This window comes from Polypterus senegalus, chromosome 4 (genome assembly GCF_016835505.1).
Source record: "Polypterus senegalus isolate Bchr_013 chromosome 4, ASM1683550v1, whole genome shotgun sequence".
Classification (NCBI taxonomy): domain Eukaryota; kingdom Metazoa; phylum Chordata; class Cladistia; order Polypteriformes; family Polypteridae; genus Polypterus; species Polypterus senegalus.
The window spans coordinates 78,274,375-78,283,556 of NC_053157.1; positions in this window are offsets into that span (position 1 = coordinate 78,274,375).

Here is a 9,182-nt window from a genome sequence, read left to right on the forward strand (position 1 = left end):
CATAACCCTATTTCTATTGAATTCCCATGGAGCTAAATGTATGATTTCTCAGCACCACTCCTCTTAAGAACTTGGCAATTCTTAGACTAAGCTGTACAGTAACTTGTCTATTTACATACGATTTCGAGTCTTAAATTAGAATAAAATTCAATTTTGTGTATTAAATTTAGAATGAATACAAAATGAAGAGAAAAGAAAAGGGTTGCTGTGGGCAATATTTTCATACACCCTCAGCCAAGTAATGCACTGTCAAATTCATAGATAAAAACTTTAGAACAGTAAAATTTGAAATTAAAATACATGATGTAGGAATAATTTAGAGATACCCACTTTATTCATTGATTTCAGCAGTGCCGGTAATAACAAAGAAATCTGACTTGACATCTTATGAAAGGCTGTGCTTCTTTTACAACAGATATAACAGATTATTTTGGAAGACAAGGGGAAACTCTTGAGCCATACTTAAACTCTGAATTAAAGCCAACAGACCAAAGATATACATAAATTGTGCTTTTATTTTTAGTACCATAGAAAAGGGAAGGGTTAGAAAAGAAACACAGGGAAAACAAGAACCCTGTTCCCACCCTGAGCCTAAACACACAGGATACTTCCCTTTTTAGTGAAGTGATAGATCCTTAGTACTACACAAGTTGTTTCATTTCCTTCCATACTTCTCTCTGGGTTCCTTGGCCTCACTTTAACTCAAGCCCTCGCCTCAACTGACTTTTAACCCCAAGGTCACTAACTGGAGAAAGCTTTCAAGATCTAGCCAGCAACCTCTTCCTGAGCAACTACCTTAATCATTTACAAAACCATCTGCAAACAGCAGCTATCCTCCTAATGTTCCCCATTTTCTAACACAAGCCTGAGTTCCATTTTATATTGAAAATACATTCTTCCACCCCAGATATGCTCCATCCAAGTTTCTGGCATAACAACAACATTTATTTATATAGCACATTTTCATACAAATGATGTAGCTCAAAGTGCTTTACATGATGAAGAAAAAGAAAAATGGCAAAATAAATAAGAAAACAGAATTAGGGAACACTAAATAACATAGAATAAAAGTAAGGTCAGGCGGCACGGTGGCGCAGTGATAGCACTGCTGCCTCGCAGTTAGGAGACCCATGGAGTTTGCATGTTCTCCTTGTGTCTGCGTGGGTTTCCTCCCACAGTCCAAAGACATGGCGGTTAGGTGGATTGGCGATTCTAAATTGGCCCTAGTGTGTGCTTGGTGTGTGGGTGTGTTTGTGTGTGTCCTGCGGTGGGTTGGCACCCTGCCCAGGATTGGTTCCTGCCTTGTGTCCTGTGTTGGCTGGGATTGGCTCCAGCAGACCCCGTGACCCTGTGTTCGGATTCAGCGGATTGGAAAATGGAAGGATGGATGGATAAAAGTAAGGTCTGATGGCTATGGAGGACAGAAAAAACAAAAAAAACTCCAGACGGCTGGAGAAAAGAAAAAAAAAAATCATAGCTACGAAAGTTGCTCTAGCCTTGGCTTACATTCTACTTACAATCATATGTCACACACGTGTGATTAGGAGGCAGCTAAAGGGCTTAAGTAATACTACTGTAACACTACGCCAGACCAGGGGGTGGCGGAGTGTGCTGACTGTCTCTTGCAGACCATTCCTGGGAAATCCCACCAGGTTCTGGCACCACTGATGATGTCACTCCGTTTCCAGGGCTACTGATGACGCCTTTTCCGGTGCAACTGATGATGTCACTTCTGGTTCTGAAGATGTCACTTCCGGTTCAGGCGTGGATGACATCATTTCCTTTACCTAGCCCTTAAAACCACCATCTTACCTCCACTTAATCAGTTATGGGTGGCTGCCCCAAACCTTTGTGACTGTCTGGAGCCAATTTAATACTGTACTATCTGTGGCCTGCAATGCTGGTCTCTACTTGCTATTAATAACTTCAAGATGCCGCCAAAAAAAAAAAAAAGTTTTATGTCTGTAGGAACAAAACATTATTTTTCCCATATGGTTTAGCATATGGACTTTCTCCCCTCTGGTGTACAACACACTGTTGACTGCTGATCTATGCAAAGGAACTCTATACTTCATGTACACTATGTCTCATGGGACTGTGATTAACATCACTAGAATATTTTCTTTTGCTTAGTTTTACACAAATCTGAAGATATTTTGATGGAGTGCTTAATTATTTATACAGCCTTAAAGCAGAGAAAACATTTGTCACTTTTTTATAGCAAGATCAACATAATTAATCTACCTTTAAAATGCTGACTCGTGAATAATAGTTCAATTTATTTAGGTAATTAATTAGGGTTATCATTTTTGTAAATGGGCAGCATCATGGTAAGGTAAAGCCTGCTGACCTACAGATCTAAAATCTCAGCACATGGTTTAGTTTCATTTTAACTGCTTAGAATTTTATACATTTTATAAAATTACAAACAAGTGCAGAGTTTGTATATTACCCCATATCTGCATTCCTGCTTTCCTTCCACATCCCAAACATTTGCATGCTAGTTTGATTGGTAACTGAAGATGGTCCTGTGGATGTATGTGTGAATATGTGGTGCCCTGGGATAGGTTAGCACCCTATCCAGTTTTAATTCTTGAACCTGATGTTTCTGCAATGAGCTTCAACCGAAGTAATTCTAAAATACATTAAGAATGTTCAATAATGGAGGAATGAATGGTTATAAATTTTGAGTGACATGGAGACAGAGCAGCCTGTGCTGTAGCCTTACAGCTCCTGTGTCCTCCGGGGTCTTCAAATACTCTGACTTCCTCCATGTAAGGTGAAGTGCATAACAGAATAGCTGTGTGCATAAATGGGCCATACATTGAACAGTCTTACCCGGGGTAATTCTGACCTTGGACCTAATGACATTAGTATGGAATTTGACTGGTTATATCTGACATTATTACTAAGGCTAGCACACTTATGCAACCAAGGCATTGGAAGATTTTATTTATTTTCAATATTTTATTTCCTAAAAAATAAACCATACATTTTTCACTTGATTATGAGATCTTATTACAAGCGAGTAAAGGGTCAGACACGATTTGTCTTCATTTAAGCATATACATCACCAAAAGTTGAAATTTCATTGGCAAGTGTAGACTTTCGATATCTACTGTAAATTAGGGCACTAGTCACTTCATTTCTTTGACATTTCTGTTTTTATGCTACCTATTATCTAGCTTTTTTCCCCCAGCATATTGAATCAGGATTGCATTCTGTTATGCATTCATTATTTTCTACCTCATTACCTTGGATTAAAATAGGAATTCTCAAAAGGCTCTTTGAGTTATCAACCACTATTATTAAAAAACTGAATTGTGAGTGGAAGTGCAGTACCTAAATGGTAAAGCCAATATATAAAACAATAAATCAATGTTCAATTAAATCTGAAGCATTGACATTTTATTCTTATCCCTTTTAGCACTTAATTTCAAATCTCCTGCTGTAAGACAAAGTCCATATATTGACTTAGTAATTGGGTCATCATCTTGGGTCAGCAGTCCAATGATTTGCAGGACATTATCTGGTGAGATGGTTGTTAATCTCCTACTGATTTTGCAGTGACACATTTCACCTTTTAGGTTGTCACAAACTATATAGATCCAGTCCGTTGTGAAAGAATAAATACAATTACTTTTGATCTGGACAGCAGGATTGTGAACTTGTAAAAAGCTGTTTTGCTTTTAAAACCTGCTACTTTGTAGTTCAATTGGCTGTGTTTAGATTTCATATTTAATTTAACACAATTGATTTTTTTTCTTTTTTAACATATATCTATTGCTTTTGGTATTCATTCTAACTAGGTAGTTTATACTTGGGATTTTATGTAACGTAATGCATATTTTTTCGCTTATCTGTGTGGCAGACGACCAGGGACCTCGCCCCACCGGGACTCCTGGAGCAGGGAAAGACGGGGAGAGGGGCAATATCTCCCCTGGGCGTAATAGGGCATCCCCCCTGGTTTCCATCAGGGACCATGGATACGGAGCACTGTGGGGGTCCATGACCACCACCAGGGGGTGTCTGGATGGTACCCAGGCCCTGGAGGACAGCACTTCCGCCACACCAGGAAGTGCTGCCACTCCAGGAACTGTTTACGCCTGGAGTGCTTCCAAGTACATGGGCAACACTTCTGAAATACCAGGAGAGCACCTGGAGCACATCTGGAGTGTTATAAAAGGGGCCACCTCACTCCATTCGGGGAGCCGGAGTCGGGTGGAAGAAGATGGAGCTTGTGAGAGGGGAGTGGAGGCGGCCGAAGAGAGAAAAGGACTGAGTAGTCGTGTGTGAGTCGGTAGAACCGGATTGTGTAAATATTGTAAATAAACACGTGTATTATGGACATTTGGTGTCGTGTTGTGTCTGTATGTGGCCGGGCTATCTTTTACATCTGTTATTTTCAATTCTGATATTGCCTGTTTCTGAGTTTGTCAGCAGAAATAAGGGTCTAACTAGATACAAACCTGTTTTCTACACACATCATCTTCTGGATCCTTAAAATGTATGCTGGGAATTGCATAAATTAAGGCAATAAATGGAAGCCTATCATAATAAATGATGTCTTACATTCGTAAAATGGAACTGTGATTTTCAGGCAGTTGTAACTGAGAAAGCATATTTTGTGCATAAAAATGCATATTGTTTTCAAATAACTTCACTCACACTTATAATCCAGATCTGGTGACAAGCTACTGATTCTCCAATCCCACATGTTTTTTGTCATAAATCATATACAGCATCCTTAAGGTGCAGTCAGTCATAAATTAATTTGGTAGTCTCCTGTTTTGACTTTATAAACGTTTATAAACTATGTAAGTACAGCCGTTCTGATTTCACACTATCCATTGCCCACCTTCTTACTTTTCAATCACCTGTGCAGTTACAATGCAAACAATCTTGCATAAGATCAGACATGTAGTACATATTCCTTTTACAAGGGAAATATGAATTAAAAGACATTTTTATGAATGTGTTATTCTAATTACAAAATCCACATAAAATTCAAAATCATTTAATATGTTAATATTGTTCTTGCTGCAGAAACTAATTTCATTGACACACGTTTTGCTTTGTCTACTGCATCTTTCAATTAAGCCCTCTGTCCTGAAACTGTTCCCTTAACATTTTTTTTGGCCTTACATTGCAAGTCATTGTAGCCCTAAAGCTGTACTCAGCAGCAGTCAAGAAACACTTTACAGCACAAGAATTGGATCACAGTCTAAGAAATTAGGCTTGTAACACCAACAATTTGTCAGTATTTAAAAATCAAGCCATCTATTCATTTTCTGAAATATTTCTACTATTGCACAGTTATGGAGAGCAAAATAGGAACTATCATTAGACTAAATGATTATCTCCAATCCATCACATGGCATACCAATGTTTACTGGCTCATACAAACTTATTTCAAGTTACCTTTTCTCCAAATGTACACATTTTCAAAATGTGAATTACACAGAGAAAACCAGCATGAACAAGGGAAGAACATGGAATCTATTTGGGCAATGATGGGGCCAAATTCCTGAAGCTGTGACAAAGTAGTGTCACCCATCAAGACACTCCACTGCCCACAATACAAATATACAACTGTAAATATTCTAAGAGGAAAGTGTTGGCAATTTTGAGGTAGAAAATAAAAAAAGAACCAATCAGAAAACAGAGAAATGTGTCAGAGGGCCATTGAACAGAAATATACCAGCACTATAACCAAATTTCATAGCTTAATCAATAGATCAATACAAAGCTGAAAACTGGTTGTACCAACCCCACACCCCTTTTCAAATTTGCATAAAGGAAACTTAACAGCTGAATTAAGAAAAGTATGGGTAAAGTGAAAAATAATTATGTGAAAATCCAGTAACCTCTTTACAGCAAGCCTTTATGTTTTAATATAGACTTGGACAAAATCATTAAACATTACAATTTTGTGAAAGCACTTCTTAGCTAAATATGCAGCAGAGAAGTACTTGCTGATTCCATTATATTATTGTATTTACAGACAATAGCTTGATGTAACTGACATTGTTTCTTACAAGCTCTTGCACCCTTTAAATGTAATAGAGTCCCTTTTGGCATTCTCCATTGTAGACAGAACACTAACCTCCCTTATATGTAATTACACAAAGAATGGCCTCTGCCTTGTAAAAGTCACTTCAGATAAAGGAGCACTGGAATCATCAGATATAACGTTTGCCTGGCTGACCTAGCACTGTCTCAGCTGTAGAATGACCAGTAGTGGGAAGGTATCTATTTGGCCTAGGGCTCTGACGTGTCTGGCTTGTCTCTCACCATCTTTTCTGCAATCTGGCCGTGGTTCTGGGAAGCCTGAAGAAGGGGACTGAGTTGCCTTGAAAGTTTGTATATTGTAATTTTTTAGTTTGCCATTACAAGGTTTCATTTTGCTTGACTCCTCAATTCATTCATAATGGCTAACATGGTACAACACCCTAGTGATACTGACCTGTTTTATGAAATCAATATCATTACATGTAGCAGTTCTGTATTTAGTGAATGGTATTATCTATTCTTGCATTTTGCCGTGAGTTTTGTTGGGGTGCACTGCACCTGCACTTGATGAGGAGCGCTGCGCAAGAACAAAGTAGTTTGTACTATTGTATTGTATTTCTGAGGTGGCAATGATAAATTGGCCATCTGTGAAGAGGATTACTTATGTTATATTTACCCCGTTTTTTGACACCTATTCATTGCATGCCCAACCTATCTTCCCAAAATTTCTTCCATTTCTTTTCCTACAAGGTTTTTGGGACTTTTTTCTTTTTTTCTTACAGAGTCAAGGCTGAGGGAATGTCAAAAAACAGGGCCTCTTAAAGCTCATAAGGGCATTCCTTATGGGATTTTTAGCTTTTACTATCGGTGCACTGCAAAAAAAACTGATCTTTAATGAGATTCTAGTTGATGACAGTTAACCCTGATCAAGGTTTTCAGCATGTGGCAATTTTCAAATTAATCGTTGACACTTACTGCATAGGTTGGCACGGTGGTAGTATGTTCCTTGCAATAAGGAAATCTGGATTTGTGTCCAAGGTCCACTCTGTGTAGAGTTTGCATGTCCTCCCTTTGTCTGACTGGGTTTTCTCTGGGTGCTCCAGTTTTCTCTCACTGTCCAAAGACCTAGATTAGGTGACTTGGCGATGTTAAATTAGCACTAGTGTGTGTGGTTGCCCTGCAATGAACTGGTGCCCTGGCACCTAGGATGGCACCCATGGTTGTTTGGTGCTCTGTCTTTGTATGTAATTTTGGTAAATTTGCTGTCACCATGCAAGGTCATGTAAAATATGCACGAAAGAGCTTCTGAATCGGTTGCAGTGTACCTCCTGATGTGGCACCACATATTATAACTACATCCGTGTATCTTACAACTTTGTTGATCACAGGTGCTCATGCAGCTAAACAAGTAGCCCGATGGTGGAGGACCAGTGGCAAAAGAGCTGATGTCCTAGTTGATTTCAGGAAGTGAGGACTATGGCAATTACTGTCTGAATTATGTCTATCTAACGTGTGCTCGCTGGCAAACAAATTTGACGAACTGCACCTGTTAATACAGTAGGTACTAAAATGGCTTTTCTTTTTTATCTGCTCTGTGCTTTACTGAAACGTGGCTGAATGACTGTATCCCTGACTCTGCATTAGACTTACCCGACTTCACGCTGTACTAAGCAGACCGCATCACTTAACTTTCCAAAAAATATAAAGGGTGAAGGAGTGTGTTTCTAAATTAATCAAGGTTGGTGTTGGTGTAACAATGTGAAAGTTCTTTTTAAATCATGCTCTCCCAACCTAGAATTGCTTATTATAAACTGTAAGCCATTTTATTTACCACACAGGTTTTCCTCCGTAATTCTGTGTTTGCATTTGCCCACACGTTAATGCTCACGAAGTGCTGTGCCGACTCACTGAGATTGAAAAAGGCAACCCGGACTATTATTTTGGGTGATTTTAACCATGTCAGTTTTAACCAGGGAAGTCATGTGTAATGCTGTGTGTAGAATTCACATTAAAACATGGCGTACAGACAAAAACAGAAATGTATGTACACACAAAAAAATCCAGATAAATAAAACTGTACACACTTCCTCTTAATAAATCCCAATGCACTTACTGCCACACCACAATTTCTCCCAGAATAATGCATATTTAAATGTGAAAACCAATATAAATAGACCTTTTCTTTTGGTGTTTCATCAAAAGACAATGGCAAAAGCACATGGAAAAAAAAAAAACTTCAGCGAATTTGAAATGGAAGTCCTGCTAAGTATAGTGGAGGCAAGGAAAAATATACTATTCGGTGGCGTAAGTAGTGATACAAACAACAAAAGGAAAATGAAGGATTGGGACAGTGTTATGAAGGCACTAAAAAGCTCAGATTCAGAGAGTCACACAGTGCCCGAAATAAAAAAAAGAAGTGGTCAGACATCAAAGTCGCTGTGAAAAGACGAGTCGCAGCCCATCATCTGACTGTTAATAGCACTTGAAGAGGTAGCAACATTCTGGGACTCACACCATTTGACCTGCGATTTGCTGCAATAATTGGTGAGATACTTATAATTGTCATTCTAACAGCGTGTGAGGGGGAGTCTGATATCACCCCAGTTGAAAGTGAGTTTTTTTTTCACTTTCCATTATCCATATTTGTGTAAATAATTTGCATGTTTAATTAGACAAACAAGTAGGCAGCATAAGTGGTATTAATCAATGTTCATTCTGTTCCAGATAATGCTATAGGGTCAGGTGCATCATACGGCATCTCCTCAGGTACTGCGAGACTACGATTGTGTGCCATATTATGTAGCACGCTACATCCTGGCACAATGCAACATACTTTCTGTGGACTATACAGCAACACTCCACCAGTTTTGTCCAAGCAGCGCCAATGGCCCTTAAGCTGCCCTATAATACATTCTACCACAGGCCAAGAGCGTGGAGGTCATTATAACGTCGCTCTTGTTCAGTCAGTGGGTTGGTGAGAGTGGTGAGAATCCAGGTCTTCAGGGTGTACCTGCTGTCACCTAAGTAATTATGTTATATGGATACATTATACAGATATTTTACAAAACTGACCAAAGGAATAATATTAATGTATTATCTTACCAAGAAGCCAGCCATCACGTACCACACCATTTTCAAGTTTGTTCCCAACACTATTATTTCTCTGGATG